Source organism: Mobula hypostoma, chromosome 5 (assembly GCF_963921235.1).
Source record: "Mobula hypostoma chromosome 5, sMobHyp1.1, whole genome shotgun sequence".
NCBI lineage: Eukaryota > Metazoa > Chordata > Chondrichthyes > Myliobatiformes > Myliobatidae > Mobula > Mobula hypostoma.
Genome location: NC_086101.1, coordinates 153,636,273 through 153,654,482, shown reverse-complemented (window position 1 = coordinate 153,654,482; position 18,210 = coordinate 153,636,273). Strand labels below are relative to the sequence as shown.

The following is an 18,210-nucleotide window of genomic DNA, read 5'->3' as shown; positions in this document are numbered from 1 at the left end:
CAGTACTCAGAAGAAAAATACATGTTCAGGCTTCTGTCCCTACTCCCAGTGATAGCTGCATGGTGGGGATCTTTGATATTAGATACTTCATTCTTGAGAAGGTACCACTCATAGGAAGGAATGTGCCCTTGATGTATTCTAGTCATTATCATAAGAATATCAAAAAGTGCAAATGGTGGAAACATCCAGCAGGTCAGGCAGCATCTGTGGAGAGAAAAATAATTAATTCTTCCGGTCAAAAGTGTTTCACGAGAACTAGAAAGAAGAAAACAAGTTAGGTCATCATCCGACTAAAGAAAATCTCTTGCTTCTCTCTTCACGGATGCTGCCTGACCGAAGTGCTTCCAGGATTATTCTTTTTTTTCTGCTCATTATTGTACTTCTGCTTTCTGCATTTTTTTTTACTTCCTAAAGTGCTTCTATTTTCTCCTTTGATGACAAATTCCGTTACTCAATCACCTCCATTAAAATGATCTATAGTTCACCCAAGTACAGAGTGCAATAATAGCTGGTCATCTTATACTCAATCTTTCCTTAATGAATTATTAATTGCACAATGTTACCTCTGCCATTTCCTCATCAGATTTCTTTAAAATTTATGGAGGATTTCAAACCAGACAAGAAGCATTATCTTTTGAATTTCATTAATTCAATATTGCTCTATTTATTTTACATGCCATTATATCATTCTTTATCTCATATTTTAACACCATCGTCATCTGATCTGTCTCCTTGATAAATACTGAGGCAAAGTATTTAACATTTCACCTCCTTTGGCAGCATGTCATCCTCACTTGTTCCTGAACTTGATGGGCCAATTCAAAGGGCAGATAAGTCAACCATATCAATGAGTCTAAAATCACTAGATAAATGACAGATTCCCTTTTAACAAGGAGATGTGAAGGAGATTGAGTTTTAATGCCAACCTGACAATTTCATCGTTATGAACACTGATACTTTTTAAAATATATTTTTTTAAATCGCATTTAATTTTTTAGCAGCATCCCCCAATCAAATGCACAGCCCACTGATTACTGGTCCAGTAATTTAAACACTTGGGCATCATACCTCAGGCAGATGGTAAATAGCCAGAAGCATTAAAATCTTTCCACTTGGAATAGTTACTTTTTAGCTTAGTTGAAGACTTCCCATACATACGTATCAGCAAGAGATCTCCCTACTATTATTTAGAAAATAATAGGTTATCATTTTTGAAAATTAACATAATCATTAAGGAAGTCCAGCAGATTCTCTTTGCTCTAAATCCTCCTCTTTATTACATTTCATTCTGAAGCACATTTTTTATTTTTGTTATCTGGACCATATTCTTTCTGTTCCACTCTGCTGGCAAGCATTTCCTTTCACACAAATGAACCAGTTTATCAAAATCTTTCTAGCTACCTCAAATCAAAACAAAAGATGCTCATTCAAGCGTTTGGGACCCTATCCAACAAGCCGTTACCCCACTCACTCACAGCTGTAGTATTACATTCAACAACCCAGCAAGAATGGTTGGAGGAGGTATGTTTTTATCAATGACATACTCATACATTTTATACTCTAATTACAAAATACTGTTTGTCTTACTTCTAAGTAAATTTAGCATGTCTCTTTTCGCAGATCAAAAAAACCAAAGCAACTCTGGAATTTATTACATTAGATCAACCCACGATTCATTCTGTGTAATCCAATTCAGGAGCTAAGATACTCAAGAATAACCGGACAACCAACACTGCTTCCAGAGATAGACATGTGTCATGGCTGGCATACCAAAACTTTAAATTAAATAAAAGAAGAAGAAATTTCAGTTGGACAGGCACAATGGTGCCCTGCAAATTAAAACACATGTAAAAGAAAATCTACAATTCACAGTGGTTTCCTGCTTTGTGCATTATGCTCCTCCATAATACCACGAGAGAAATGAATCTAGCAAATTTAACACTGGATCAAAGCAATAGCAGGCAAGGATAATATACTTTACTTGCTACAAATAAGTTTTCTGCCATCAATCCCAGTTTTGGTTTATTCCCGTGGCAGAAAATGCAGCGGACAAAACAGGAATTAGATACAGGACATTTACTGCATTTCCTTTTAGGACAATGCTGTGGTTCAAACGGCAAATCTTATTGTACATTATAAGTTATATACCAAACATCTACTGAAATTTCATGCACAAAACAAGTTTCCTTGTTTGCTGGTATTTTAGCAATCAAGCAGGACAGCATGTGTAGATTAAATTAGTTCAGTGACTCACCTTTTGCCTGGACTAATCCCACAATACACTGATCATCAAACGAAGTAAGTATTTAAGCTTATTATCCCAATTAGATAAACTTTCAGAGCAGCTCTACTTCAATTTGCACGGAAACAAATTTATAGATTATCATTAATAGTCGCCATAATAGGGGGCTGCCTATTTCAGGGAAGAGAATGAAAGTGATCAGAAAATTCAATTCACCTGAAGTGCTGCAGCAATCATCCCCAGAAATGCAGTAACAGCTCAGCGGCCTGACTGGCTTCTGTCCATCACATCACATGTGATTGACTACATCTTGCTCAACAGGATTACACTGACCTAATCCAACCCAGAGGCAAAGATCAGTACCGTTTTAATTAAGAAGTCAGCCTTCCACACAGAGTGAATAATGTTCTTTAAAATATTGACGGAATGATTGAATGGTGGTAATATACTCCAAGGTGGCAAAGAACAGGAGATGCTAATTCTGAATCCTCACAACATTTTCTCACATCGCACCACACCACTCACTTCACCCTACAATGAGTTTCAATGTCAGGATATATAGCCATGAGCAGCAGATGAATTGGTACAGTCAATGTTATTTATCACACAAGGAGCTCTTCTGTATGCACAGGAACTAAACCCTGGCCTACTTCTTCCTAGTCCCAAGTGCCAAGCTGGTGGAGTCATTGTAGCACCCTTTATCCATGCTCTAGTTACCATCAACTGGCTAATTACACACCAGGGATCAGATGCAGGGCAACACTACTCTGGCTAAATGACAATATTTTATGCATCACCAATATTTTCCAGGTTGTGCAAGTAAAATCACAGCTTTCTGGCTTGTTTTCCAAGGTCTAACTATATCTGTATTTCAGATGCTACAAAGTTAAGAATTTTCAGCATTTTCTTTGATAAATCATTGTGTTACAGCACATGCGATTCTTATTTTGTTTTTAAGGTCCTTGCATTTTTTGTCCATCTGCACTATTCACCGATTTGTTTTTCTGTCTTGGGGGTGGGGTGTTTGATGCTCTTGTTGCCACTGCTATTTAAATTTGGGGTAATTTATCAAGTTTTTTGCCTGGGTGGGAATTTGATGTATTTCTGTGAACGACTGCCGTGGTTTTCTTTGCTTCGTGACTATCTGGAGAAGGTGAACCTCAGTGTTGTATACTGCACACATACTTTGATAATAAATCAACCTTTGAACTATCGCCACAACACCATATTAGGCATTCTGCTTTCTTTTTACTTCCGCAATGGACATATGTACAGTATGATTTGCCCGAATGGCACACAAAGCTTTTTTTTATTGCATCACAGTGTGCATGACAATATCAAAACTAATACCAACACCCAACATTTTTTGTTAAACTTGCAGTCAGTTTTTTATTATGTTGGCCTTCAAGTACACATGGTAAATTTAATCAAAATCCATCTCATACTCTGTAAAATACATTGGTAGCGTCAGTACTGAAACTTGAATTGCTGCAAGATCATTTGGGAAAACAGATGGAAAACACACTTTATCCTTTGTTAACTGTCCAGAAATGCAACAATTTAATTACAGCAAAGAAGTACACTTCCTTTGAATAAAAGCATAGCCCACTGAATTGGTTAGGAGGTTTTGTAAAACAAACTGGTAAAATATGTTACATTTAAGTGCCAAGAAAAAACAAAATCTTCCATAACAACCAGATTTCCCATAATGAAATGGAAAGGGCTTAATTGCATTCCCATGAAGGTCATCGTTAAAATGAGTAATGCACTCAAAACTGGCTTGAGAAAGAAGCTTTGGTGATCTCTTAATCCAATTCCCTACAGTATTTTGGCCATACTAAAACTGTTGAAGCTACTAAGGAGTTAATATCTGCTGTATCAATCAAGTAAAAATTTGTGTCACTTCGTCCTCTACATGCAACAAAAAAACGAACATCAATTCATTTTAAAGATCTAATAATGATATTTGTTAGTTTTGTTTCCAAAAAATGAACAATTCCAAGCAGAACATTGACAGTTATACACATTGATTTAAGTTCACAGATCCATTCTATGAAAGATTTTATGTCAACTTTAACCAGTTAATGTAATTTACTGACAAAACCTCAGAGCTAGAGAAAGCTGTTCAACTCATTGACTGTGATTCATCAATGAAAATCATAGGTGATCTATATCCTAACTGGCCTTGGTTCCATGTTTTTGCAAGTAATACCACTGGGGCTAGTGGGCGTAAGGATGTGGAAGAGTGTAGTATCAGCTGTGTACCTACCAATCTCTTTTCTTTCTTAAACATCCTTCCCTGTTAGGTGCACTGATGTATTAAAGAAGTCATTGTTCAGAAAAAAAAAGTAATACTCATTCTTCTTCCAAATTATTTTATCCGACCACCCACACCAGAACCTGCAACTTCATCTCAGTAGGATGTTCACACAAGTTCAAATTGGGTTTCAAATTCCCAATGCAAAAAGGTTCAATGGTTCAAAGGTTTATTTTTTTTTGTCAAAAATATGCATGTACAATACAACTCCGATATTTGTCTTCCATACTCCAGCTAAAGATGCACATGTACAGAGCATTTAACTTCAGGAATAAAATAGGGTTTGAGACTTGCAGTCATTGTAGCTTATAACCAGACTTCAGAAACAAGTATTACAAAAAAATTGCAATTAATTATATATATCTAGCAACAATCTACAGTTACTACCAAATCTAATTCTATTTTTAAATTAAACATATATCTCAAATACTCACTAATTCCATTCAAACTGCGAGTTGATTTCAAAGACTCCACCATTCAACAATAATGGTGACTGAAAAATCTCTGACTTGCTTTAGTATACAAAAATCTTCTGGTCCATCTGCACTACGTATTTGAAGTACTTCAACAATAGTTCATTCACACAGAATTGAACAATGAGCTGCTCTTGTTGCTAATCAGACACAAAATTAGTTGTCACAATAAAAAGGGACTATACTTGTAAATCCAGCCAACAGACCACAACACAAGCCCAGCATTATACACAGAGTTCCAGCAGCAGTCAACAGTAAAGCTTCTAGAAACTGCTGAGAGAATGATGGGATTCCCCAAGATTAGTCATAATAGCTCCCTCTGTTGCTAATAAAGTTTTCTGACACAGTTGATGGAACACAATGAACACAATAATTTTCAGTAGGTACATTTGAAAATAGAATTGTTTTTGATTTAGCTCAGTGTGCTGCAGAGGCAGCTTCTAAATAGTACGAACACCACAGCATCTAAGATGACCTAGTTGCCTATTTCTCAAACAATTAAGAGAAAGCCTCAGTCACAAATATTGAAAGAGGATCACTGAAGTAATTCAGTCCAAATTCTCCTTATAAACCAATTCCAAGATACAGATCATTACAACCACACACGAGCTAAGATTGCTTGATTTTACGAGAAATTTCACTATCCCATTGCAAAGCTTCTACACAATAAATAGATTTGCCGTAGCATACATAATTACACTTAATACTGACTTCTTTTACAGTACAAGTCTAGTTTTAATCAATTCAGAATATCAAGACCCAAACAGATAATGATAGCACCTCTTAAATTATTTTGTGCCATGACATGGACATTTTAGGTATCAGTTGTGAAAAACAATTCAGCTAATAAGGATTTTATACCAGCATATTCAGGAACACTTTGATAAAGTATCTTCTGTGAGGAATTTTTATATGCATTAAATATGTTAACTATTGGTATTGGTTTATTATAGTCATGCCTACCAAGATACAGTGAAAAGCTGTGTTTACATACCATCCAAGCAGATCATTCCATACATCAGTACACTGAGGTAGTAAATGCAGAATATAGTGTAGTGCAGTTAGGCAAATAAAATGCAAGAGTTACAATGATTCAAGCCGTCCATTCAGGAGTCTGATGCCTAAAATTCATTTCCAAGATAAGCACAACACTGAAGAAGTCCCTAAACATCCACTATTTCTTCATTTCCATAGATGTTGCCTGCCCTGCTGAGTTCCTCCAGAATTCTGTATGTGTTGCTTTGGATTTCCAGCATCTGCATTTCTCGTGTTTCTGATAAGCATGGCACTGGCTGATCAAAAATTATGGGCCAACCCAAATTGCTCTTCAGGAATTGCCGGGCCATCTTCTTAAATTGCAGCAATCCTTCTGGAGAAGGTGGTGGTGATTAGGAGGGTCCCTACAATGAAAAGGGACATATTCCCTCATTGGGATGGTATTCGAATTTGAAGAGAACCTACAGGTGGTGGTTCACCTTCAGCATGTCCTGCAGTATGTTTTGTAGAAAACACATACAATTATGGCGTGTCCCCATTTGTGGAAAGGTGACAGTCAGACATACTATATTGAACTCCACATGATGTTGAACTGATCCACGCTAGTTTATCACACACACAACCTGTGCCTTGTAGATAATGAAAAGGCTTCGGCCTGTCTCTTACTTTAGGATACCTATTTCCTCCAAGCATGTTTTTTTAAAAAGTAATTGATAATCATTGCCACAGAAGCTCTGAGACTGGTTACTGGAGTTTTGGGGAGCTAGACTGAAGAGGGAGAGGGGTATGAAGGGAAGTTAATCAACAATAGTGCCATTAAATGTCATGATGGCATAGTAAGCTGTCCTCTTGTTGGAAATGATATTTGCCTGGAACTTTATTTACCCATGTCCAAAAGTTGCCTGAGTCTTGCTGATTGCAGGTACAGAAAAGCTTTCTTACCTTTGAAGTTGCAAACGTCACAATCCATCTCCTCTGTTTTGACTTTCTAGTGGAACAATGTTCTGAAACTGGTTCGGCCTGGGGCACTCCTTGAAGAATTCCTTGTGATGTTTTGTTTCTAACAAATAGACCTGATTTCCTCTGTGTAAAGTATAGCTCCAACCACTGCAACCTTTCCTCCCTGATCCCACCAGGATGTTCCAGAATTAAAATTGAAACACAACTGCATAAATAACCCTTTGGAATTTCTTACAAACCATTTAGTTAATGAAAGAAAACAGAGAAAGTAAGGGTTCCTTAATTTGGATCGTTATCAAACCAATTGCTTCTCTTCCCCATCCTCCACGCACAAATGTCAGTTTGAATTTTTAATTATCTCTCTGGCTTTCAAAAGCATTGGTTTAGTATGCAAGTCAAATTTGCATCAAAAGAAGCCAAACGTACAGGCAGAGGAGGATAAAGCTCATTAAAGGGAGAATATGCAAAATTGTGAGCAACACACACAACTGATGAAGGATCGCAGACCAAAACATCAACAGCTTATTCCCCTCCATACCTGTTCCTTCAGCATTTTGTGTGTGTTGCTCAGGATTTCCAGCATCTGCAGAATCTCGTGTTTATGAAACACTAAATTGTAGCAGACTCGACAGCCAACACGAGGAAGCATAGCTCTAAGTTAGTCTTCAATCATTTTATTTCACACTAAAACCTAGCATGAGCTTTAATGTGAGATACTGGCTGCATCACTAAAAATTTTCAATGAAATGCAGGCAATTGAATACATAGCAAGATAATGCTAATATTATCAATAACAATAAGTTCAACACTGATTTAATATTGTCTGAATCATGTTTCATTGGACAGTGATGCTACTGGTTTGTCTCATACAAGTTCAAAGAGGAGACAGCAGAGGATACCAATCCAACTCTTCATGCTTGTGCTGACATTTTAAAGTCTTTCTCTACACCCACAGAAATCTCTGTAAATTAATCCAATTCCACACTAAGCTGTCTGACAGTACAGATGTGTGCTCTTCATAAATTATCAAATGAGAAAATGGAAGACGGGAAAAGGATATACTATATTACTAAGGGTGACTTTTCACCCTTACCTATTTTTGTTAGCATCTTTTTTTTTGGAGGATTCCAGATGTCATCTTTTCCAAGTGGGATAATGCACTGAATGAACTCACAGATCTAATCTATAGCAGAAAATCTTCAGCAAGGAACCTAGTCTCCAAAACCATTCATCAGCAACCACTTGCACCAGAGGTAAAAGCAAGCCAGGTCAGGTTGGCAAAGTGTAGAAAGTGACCAACACAGGAAGTGCAAATGGATTAAATCAATAATGTTAGCAGTATGACTAGAACAGTAAGAAATTTAGATTACTTTCAGATCATAATGTATTCACAAACTACAGAACCATACATGCAGGCATGACACCAGAAGGGGGAGTGCAAAGGGCAAACTTAATTGTGCATTTTTTAAAGCATCTTGCACTATTGTACACTCTCATTTCAATGCAACAATTCACACAAGTTTAAGGAAACAGTACCAGTTTATATAATTTTACAATTAATAGCTGACACAATTACATACTGAACACTGTTGTGCTTATATTCTTCTTGTCAAACCTCTGAGACATTCACAAGATATGAATTAAGGCAATAAAAACTACACTGACATCTGCAGTAATAGGTGGGTAGCCTACTTTTAAATCCCTTTGAGGGATATAATTTGAGCTCTTAACGTTGCACACAATGGAAGCAAAATAAGGAGCCTGATCACCCATTGAAGGGTTTTGCTTGTAATCCCTGTGATTCTTTCTACATATACAGATCAGGTAAATATTTTAAATAAAATCTGTGTTTTCATCATACTCAAACAGGAAGAGTGAAAAAATATGCACCTTGTGTGAAGTACAAAAGCAAAAGATGAACTTTTTTGTCATTCTAAACAAATTCTACTAATGAGATAATTTTATCCTAGCCAGGATAAAATTGTTTTGCAAATACAAGTTCTCAGGCTAAGAAACAAACCAAAGCATTCAGAATGCAGAAACCAAGTTTAAGAAACACATGACACAGATAATGGAGCACTTACATTGTATTTTCTTTAGATAGTAATGGCTTCCCTCTCTTTGGAACACATTCCACAATTACCAACAATCAATCTCCAATTATGCCACAATTTCAAATATATCAAAATTTTCTTTCTGCAACTGAACACTGGAAGTGAATTAACAACTGAAGTAGACACAATGTTTATGTTTGAGATTTGTTTGGATAGGTGATGGAGATTGCAATGTCGAATTTATGACATCTTTTGCCATCCAGGATGCTCATGAATATTTCTTAGAGCAATGTTTTTGTTCTGTAGAATAGTTACCTATGGGTTATGTGGATCATCAGAAAGCTGGATTTTCTGAATTTGTTTTTATTCAGTTTTTATCATAATAAAATTCCCAAAAATGTCTTGTTTTATGAACATCCAGAAGTTATCTTCCCAAGTTTTTAATAAGAGAATTTGTTAAAGTTGAAGCTCATTGTATTGTTGGAGATTTATTGACCTGGCTGAGAAACTGGTTGACAGAAAAGAAAGCAAGATTAAGAGCAGTATTTAATTTAGCAGGATCTGACTGGTGGTGTCCCACAAGTACCATTTGGACCACAATTATTCACAATATTTATAAATGATTCAGATGATGGAACAGAATGCTATGTATCCAGGTTTGCCAATGACAGAAAGATAGCAAGCATTAAATCATTAAATTATAAAGAGCTATTAATAATGCTTGAGTCATTAGAGGAACTATAGCAAGTAGATTTCAGTGTTGTCAAATGTGGGATTATTTACTTTAGACTTCAGCTTTAGAATCAGAACTTTCTAAAAGAGTGAAAACCTAGAACCAGCTAGGATCCAAAAAGAGACTTTGGAATCCATGTATCTCAGTTGTTAAATGACATGGGTAGAAACAGAAAAAAAAAATAGCCTTGGTTTGTACAAATCTGGACTTCAATGACACACTCTCTAGTTTGAGAGGCTGGTACCAGTGTTTTAAACTGAATGATAACCACGCTACAAGAGAGATCAAATAAATGGAAAGGTATTCACTGGAATCTTAGAATACCTGAGGATGACTTGTTCAGTTTAAGATAAATTTATAGAGTTAACTGCAAATTTTTCCACTGGTTGAAGAGTTCAAATCCTTAGAGCTAACTCATGCAGGGGTGAAATCAGGAAATGTTTCAATATTGAGGAGTAGCAAAGATTTGGAATTATTTTCTATAATGACAATTGGTGTTTGGCTAATTGTTGCGTTCAAGCCTAAGAGAGATGCATTTTGTTCTGTTAACCGAAGTACTTGGCTACACAGGAAAAGGCAGTCCCATGAAATTCAATCACAGACTAGGGAGTCAATTGATTCCCATTTAGTCTAATCCTGATGCCAGATTCTTGTATCACTTAGAGTCTTTGTGATGATACTCATAACTGCTGTTAGGTCGGGATCTCCAGTGCTTTCATCAATATAAAGGAACACAAATGTTTTCAAATCAGGAGTGTGTGTGGCTTCAGAGACCATTTGCAAATGGCAGCATGTTTGCCCAGCCAGCCACAAATCTAGGATGCATTATGGAAGAAACCTCAGGAAGGTACAGCTTACCAACCTTGGTGCGGCTTATCGATGGTACACACTTCACGCAAAAAATGCTGACAATGGAGTTAGTACATGTTATAACAGTGAATGGAGTACTGGTCAAATGAGTTGTTTTGCCCCGGAAAGTGCTATTCTTCAAGCGTGGTTGGAGCTACATCCAACCAGGCAAGGGCACATCCTTTCACATTTGTCACAGTTATACCATATCATACACTCAGTGGCCACTTTTTTTTTGGTCCACCTCTGCTCCTGCTCATTAATGCAAGTATCTAATCAGCCAATCATATGGCAGCAACTAAATGCATGCAGACATGGTCAAGAGGTTCAGTTGTTGTTTAGGCTAAATATCAAGATGGAAGGAAATTTGATCTAAATCACATTGACCAACGAATGATTGTTGGTGCCAGATGGGGTGGTTTGAGTATCTCGGAAGCTACTGATTTCCTGGGATTTCATGCACAACAGTCTCAAGAGTTTACAGAGGAAGGTACAAATACAAAAACAAAACATACAGTGAGCAGCAGCTCTGTGGGTGAGAACACCTTGTAATAAAGGAGGCCAGAGGAGAATGGTCAGATGTGTTCAAGCTGACAAGGTGACAGTAACTCAAATAACCAAGTGTTACAACAGTGTTGGGCAGAAGAGCATCTCTGGACCCACAACATATCAAACCGTGAAGTTTGAACTGTTCCTCTACCTAATGAAGTGGACACATATAATGTATTGATTCTGCAGAACCTAACGTTCATTCCTCATTAAGGGTCTCAAACCAAAACATCCAGACAAGAGTGCATCCTTTCACGTTCCTACCATGCAGTTTGTGAATTGTTAAAAAAAATACCGAAGAAGTAGGAGTTGAGTTGCTAGTCACTGTGATTGACTCAGGACACTAACAGCAGTAAAACCTGGCTACAATAATACCATTGAACAATAATGTCTCTTTAGATATTGGGTGTCATTCACAAGTGGTTCTGCGATATGGCTGTCAATGTTATCTAGAACTTGTACATGGGCACTGACAACTTCATTATAGAGTCATAGATAAGTACAGCTCAGAAGCAGGCCTTTCAGCCCATCTAACCCATGCCAAAACCATTTAAACTGCCTACAAAACCATCGTCCTGCACTGGGACCAGAGCCCTCCGTACCCCTAGCGTCCATGTATCTACCTAAACTTCGCTTAAATGTTGAAATCAACTTCGCATGCACCATTTGTGCTGGCAGCTCGTTCCACACTCTCATAACCCTCTGAGAGAAGTTGTTGCCCCTCATGTTCCCCTTAAACTTTTCACGTTTCACCCTTAACCCATGACCTCTGGTTGTAGTCCCACCCATTCTCAGTGGAAAAAGACTGCTTGCGTTTATCCTATCTACACCCCTTATAATTTTGTATACCTTATTTGTCAATCAGAAATCCAATGAGATTATTTTTTCAGTAACATAGCATGGGATTTACATGCAGCACTTTACACAGAGGCATATGAAGGGGAAACAAGGATGAGTAACATAGAATGCAATGGGTAACAGTAACTAGGTCTGCTTCCCACCCAGAAATACAGTGCATAAACTCCCACCTAGAGGAGAGGCCAAGTGACCCAATTCCATGTTACAACTTGTTAGTCTATTGTGAAGTGAACCGACAAAACATTTTGATGCTGGTTATTATTCATTACTTTTGTCTGCTTCAATTTACTCAATTGCTTCTCTCCAGATAACAACTCAATTTAACCACAATCATATCTGAACTTTATCCCGCTGTACAAATGCCTTAAAATGTCGATGTGCTTGCATATTCCTAAAGTGTTATTCTTTCATCACTCCCCACATCCAGCCCCAGGCATCATTGGAGTGTGCCAAGACAGACACACAAAAATGGCTATTTCTGAACCGACTCAGCAATCCACCAGCTCTGTCTCTACTCTTAAAATCCAGATTAATGTTTAAAAAAAGGAGAAATTTCATTATAACCACATTTTTTCCCACTATCTTCACATATGACAGAGCATGGAAACAAAATATTAGTAAACTCCACCTTCTTCCTTCTACTCATTACAACACACTACTGCTCAAGAATTTAATCATTCTGCTTTTATTGGCAGTCTAGTAAAACGATTAGCATGAAGCATTGTGCGTCAGTTTCAACTACATAAATGATCTCATGTTCCTGTGCAAGATATCAAAGCTGACTTTTGTCCAGAAACAAAAGAAATCCATACATCACAATCACAGCATTTACTGATAACATATCACGTCCTGGCAAATGATTTCAACCAAATAATCAACCAAGTTTGGTCAAAACCATCTTGTAACCAACCTAGCAGTTAGCATTGTGTAAACAGAACAGATTTGTTGGATAAAATGAGTTTAATGAGCCATCTTATACATCCCTTCCATTCAGAATAAACAGCCTGGAGCTAGTTTCAAGATCTAGCAATACAAAGCCACATTAACCAATAGCAGTATGAATTTAATGCTGAAGCATTCAATGGACTGTTCCTCAATTTATGAAGTAAGATGACAGAACTGAAAATATTCATGACTGCAGGCCAGAGCTTAAATCACTAAATGAAGGATTCTTATACACTCTCCTACCAAAAATGAGATGTTAAAGTCAAACCGGATGGTAGCTATTTTTGGCAAGGTCAAACTTTATCTTTAAACAAGTGATAATTAGAGCACAAATAAACATCCACTCTGTTCACTACGCTTACATGAGGGTAACAATTCAAAACTGTGCCCCCTTTGAATAAAAAAAAACTTTGGAAAAAAATGAAACCAAATGAATTAATCCAAAAAAGATCAAATACTCCTCGGGCTTTGATTCGAAACTAAACAACATTTGACAAACTAGAGGTCAGAAAACAGGACAAGAATTAAAGTTAAATAGACAAACACATAAATATTTAAAATAAACTGTGAAATGTTCTCTCTTCCCAATCCCAAAAGATAGATAAGAATTCATTCTGGATAACTGGGAGACAAACTTACTCCATTCATGATTTATGTCCTCTTCTAAAAATCTAATAATGGTTTAAAGAACCTCTGGCCACCAGGTTTATTTTTTATATTAAAAGTGGTGAAAAGAGAAATGTACAGTGGCTCCATTCTAATCCTGTTCCTTAAGTTTTATAAAATTCTTTGGAATCAATGTCCACTCATGCTATGAATAAATACCATTCCTAGTTATCTACTATGTCTAATAATGAAACAGATTCCAAAACAACAGCACTGTCATTATGACTACACAGTGGATTTACCAATCTCACAATTCAAATCCTTCAATACATTTTTTCCCTACAGAATATAAATATGCATTCAGCCAAACATCTTGAACACAACCACGTTGATAAAGATCATTCACAAGTCAAGGACTAGGACATGCACTAGTCTATTTCATAGTTCAGTATTCACCATTAGTAATAATTCATAGATTCTTGATGTGTCTATAATAATTTTGTACATTTTCATCACTGAACTGAACATATCTGAAGTCCGTAGTTACAAACTCATAAGGTAAGCTGGCTGTATGTTAAATGTCTTGTGATACCAATCCTGATGTGCAGTCCTCGAACCACTTTCAAATGCAATCATATCAGGTTATAAACCTTACAATCTCAAAGTAGATATTCCACCTTTTCAAATCACTGTCTCACCCACCAGGGTTAAATGGAATTACAGAGCTGTTGTGAATATAGTTGAGTTCATGGGGAAGACATTCACTTTAGCACAAGCACATAATTTACTTCAAATCACACACGAATCTCTCGAATCTTCCCGTCCATTTGAACATACCATTTAATAAAAAAAGCTATCTCTTTCCACGGTTCAAGCCAAATGAGTAGAATTTGCCCCCGGTTACAATCGATAGAATGACAACTACTGCAGCAGTAATGGTGGATAGTTCCCCTTACAAAGAAAGAGCACTATCTGGTCCCGACACCCTAACCTGCTGGCACTATGAGCTATTCCGAATGAACTGCCGGTCTCCCTTTCTTCTCCCCTGGACCCTTGCAATAGCTTTAGAAAACCGGGTGCCATTGAAAAACTGCTAACAGGGTCAGCTGCTGAGGGAATGCTTTTTAGTATTCAGGTTAGTCAGCCAAGCAGAACATCAAAAAAAACCTACCAGCTCCTCGCCATTCTCGCAGGCTTAAGTAAAGCAGAGTTACTAAGACAATATTGTTTCTCTACTCAACACAAACTGCTGAGCAAGTTAACACTTTTACCAAACCGCCTCTATTGGATCTTCGAAAGTTAAACTCACTGCATTATCAAGAACTACAATATAAAAAAAAACATAAATGCGTGCCTCTATGTAACTGAAGTCTCCCACGCACTTTAGCATGCACACGTTCATTCATAACTAATGAAAGGTTTTGAGTGACCATTTATTTCACGTTGGTTACACAGTGGAACCCAGAACAAATTAGAAATGTTGAGGTGCAATCCGGTATTGAGTGGAACGACTGAAAAGGATTTCGATCGCAGCACTGTCGACAGAAGCCCGTAACATTCTTTTACAAGACTCAGACTGATGCCATTACGAAAGCAATGGTTAACGTGCATAAATGCGATGAAGCTCACACGGCGTAGTCGACACCAGCGGCAACTATCGTTTCCCTAAAAGTCCCAGACTTCTATTCTCCAACAAATCCAATATATCCCAGTGATGTGAACTACACCCTACCTTCACCGTTCGTCGTGAGGCGCCACTTTAAAATACACACAGCATTCCGGAATCCGAGGTTTCTACAAACCATCGCTCATCCAATAATCCCATAAATAGGGAAGCCACATTTCTGTACGGAACATCTGTTCCTGCATTAGTATTCCTAACATGTTGAAGGAACGTGTTTTCCGCACCTAGGTATACGAAGAATCAACCCCTAAATGAAATACGGTCCGCTTCCCATTAGAACGACGAGCGAATGGGAAGAGAAACAAATCCAACACACAATGAAAAGGGCAATCACAAAACCACTGGGTTAGGGACGAAGGGAAGGGGTTATTAAGGCGTAAGGTTTGAAGCAAGGGAGTGTGCGTAACGAAGATGAAGTGAATGCAATTAATGTAAGAAGGCTGGAGACGAAAGACGCGGTCCACATAGATGGTGTGTGTGGGTGCACAAGTGCATCTCTTTATTCTTACCACAGAGCACTCTTGCTGGAAGATAAGCTCCTGTTGGGTCGAGAGCTTGGCTCTAGAAACGTTTAGACAGCCCTGTGCATGCACCGAGCAGGCACAAACGACGTCCTCCGCTCAACCCCTGATGCGACTGAGCTCCATTCGCATCTCCACCTTCTCCTCCCTGTGTTCCGGTGAAGGAAGGCGGCGGCCGTTCACTGTGTGCAGCTCCCTCTCGGCGGCGGATGGTGCACCAGGGTCATCTCGCAAGCTGCCATTCGGATGGGGGTGTCGGCTCTTCTGCTTTGCCTCACGCTCTTGAACTCTTTCCCCTTCGAAAGGCTGTCCGAATATGCAAGACTTCGCAACCCGCAGCCTTCTCAATCACTCTCCGTGTGCCGCAGTCCAACTCTCCGCCGCTTTGGGCTTTTCTTGTATCCAGTTATTGCTCCCTTGGTTTTATTTTGCCCTCCTCCTCCTCCCCCTTCCCTTATATTTCGTCTTCCTTCAAGAGCCCGGCGCTCCCTTCCATACAATCCCACACTCCACACGGAGAATGAGAGAGAGAGAGAGAAACGTCCTTGTTCAACAAAGCTGCTCCGCTTCCTTCCTTCCTCGACCTCCCTGCCACCACTTTCCCCAAATTACACAGCCCCCCCTTTTTTCTACCCACCCCTCCCGTTGGCACGCACGCTGGCGAAACAGTGAGAAAAATGTTTGCTTACAAACAGAGCTCCGCCAAATAAACCTTGCTCTGATGTTGCTTTCAAAAAAAAACGACGAGGGAACAGGAATAAACCCTGGCGCTGGATTATGCCAGTAGCTTCCGTTTCACAGTGCGCCCTGGTAATTCAACATTGAGACTTTATTTTTACTGATATTCAAAGGAAACCCCTCTGATTCATTGCAAAGTTTATAGATGGAGGAATAGTAAACATTATGTTTGCAAACCCTCGCGTCATTTTCCTACAAAGAACATTTTCTTTTACATTAGCGTGCATCTGAACATGTAAGTAATGGAATGGACAGGTTTCTTATCAATCACCAAACAAAAGGATGAAAAATGTGTGTTGTACGGCCGACAGTTCTGTTCCCTTCTTACTGGAGAATTATCTGTAGAATTAGGACTGCTCTCCACTCATTAATTGCTAACGATGGGAGACGATAGTACGACAAAAGTTCCAATAACTTTATTAGAGAACTAAAATCGTCCAATACAAGTTTTGCAACTAAGGAGGTGCAAGTTGGTGTTAAAATATTCGGCGCTGCAATGTCCGTTGGAAAAAAGAGTTGCATTGCGATGCCACTTTACTTTTGTCAGCTCCATTCCGGAGGCTGCATCATCCGCTGCCGCGGTGTTCCCACACAGTGGTTCAGTCGCCGACTGGCTTTCTCTGAAACACAATCCTACACGCAGAATTGGAGAAAGATGGAATAGGAAGCTCTGAAAGTTTTTTTTTGTGCACCTCCTCCCCCCCCCCATAGAGCGGGAGAGAGGTCCTCCCCCCTTCACAGAGCGGGAGAGAGGCCTCGGTGTGCTGTTTTCTGTCAGAGAAGGTGGGTTCTCTCTGGCGGGTGTCCGTGATTGTTGGTGAGCTTGTCGGAAGATGCGGCCCAAATGTGCACTAGTCAACACCACTGGCCTCCGCTGTAATCCTGGTCCAAGTAAACTCTCATTAAATTGTTGAGACAAGTCATCAATGGGGATTTTATGGAAAGGAGACCGGAGGGAAGGTCCATGCCGCTGTTGAGCCTCCAGGCACGTAAAATCATTCGTAGAATGATTGAAAGTCAAAACACATTCTCTGAAAAGAAAAATAAAACTGATCGTGACATTATGGCTCTCTTTTTCAGAGCCGGACTGATCCGAGAGTAGTTTCACCTGTCGATACGACTGCCCATTTTGGGGGCTCAATGTGCCCTCTGCTGGAAAGGCGTTACTCCGCACTGCAAACCATTCAACACGTTTAAAGGGACCTCGCTCCTCACGCCGCTCATCGTTGACGCACTTGCTTTTCTCAACGTCTGTCAAGATACATTCCTTCCTGACCCAGCAACAATGCATTCGTGTCTCAATGCTAAATCTTAGCACGTTCCAAGATCAGTGTTATACCGCATGGAAGCAGGCTATTTGGCCCACAATATCCACATCAACCATTATGCACCCTTTGTACTAATCCTATATTCCAGCACTTCGCCTATAGCTTCTTTCTCTATCTGGGTTATTCAAGTAATCATTTTAAGTACTGTCACTGATTCTGTTTCCACCACTCTGTGCGACAGTGCATAGGTGAAAAAAGGTCCTGCTCAGATCCTCTTGAAACCTTTTACTTCTAATCCTAAAACTATGCCCCAGCTTTACTGACCTTTGATTTTGGGAAAAATATTTGCATCCTACCCTGCTTACGCCCGTTTCTGTACATAATTTTATATATCTCAATCTTGCCCCTCTTAATCTC

The 18,210-nt window shown here is 38.8% G+C and overlaps 1 protein-coding gene across 3 annotated transcripts in view; it reads right to left on the bottom strand.

The window, feature by feature from the left end:
• The window catches only part of adgrl3.1 (adhesion G protein-coupled receptor L3.1), a 587,214-nt gene extending 570,830 nt beyond the window's left edge, over positions 1–16,384 (bottom strand). For all 3 annotated transcript variants that reach the window (XM_063049189.1, XM_063049191.1, XM_063049192.1), the window contains exon 1: positions 15,776–16,384. The gene's annotated coding sequence lies outside the window, so the exon portion shown is untranslated. The remainder of the gene's footprint in view (positions 1–15,775) is intronic.
• Positions 16,385–18,210: the final 1,826 nt, after the last annotated feature.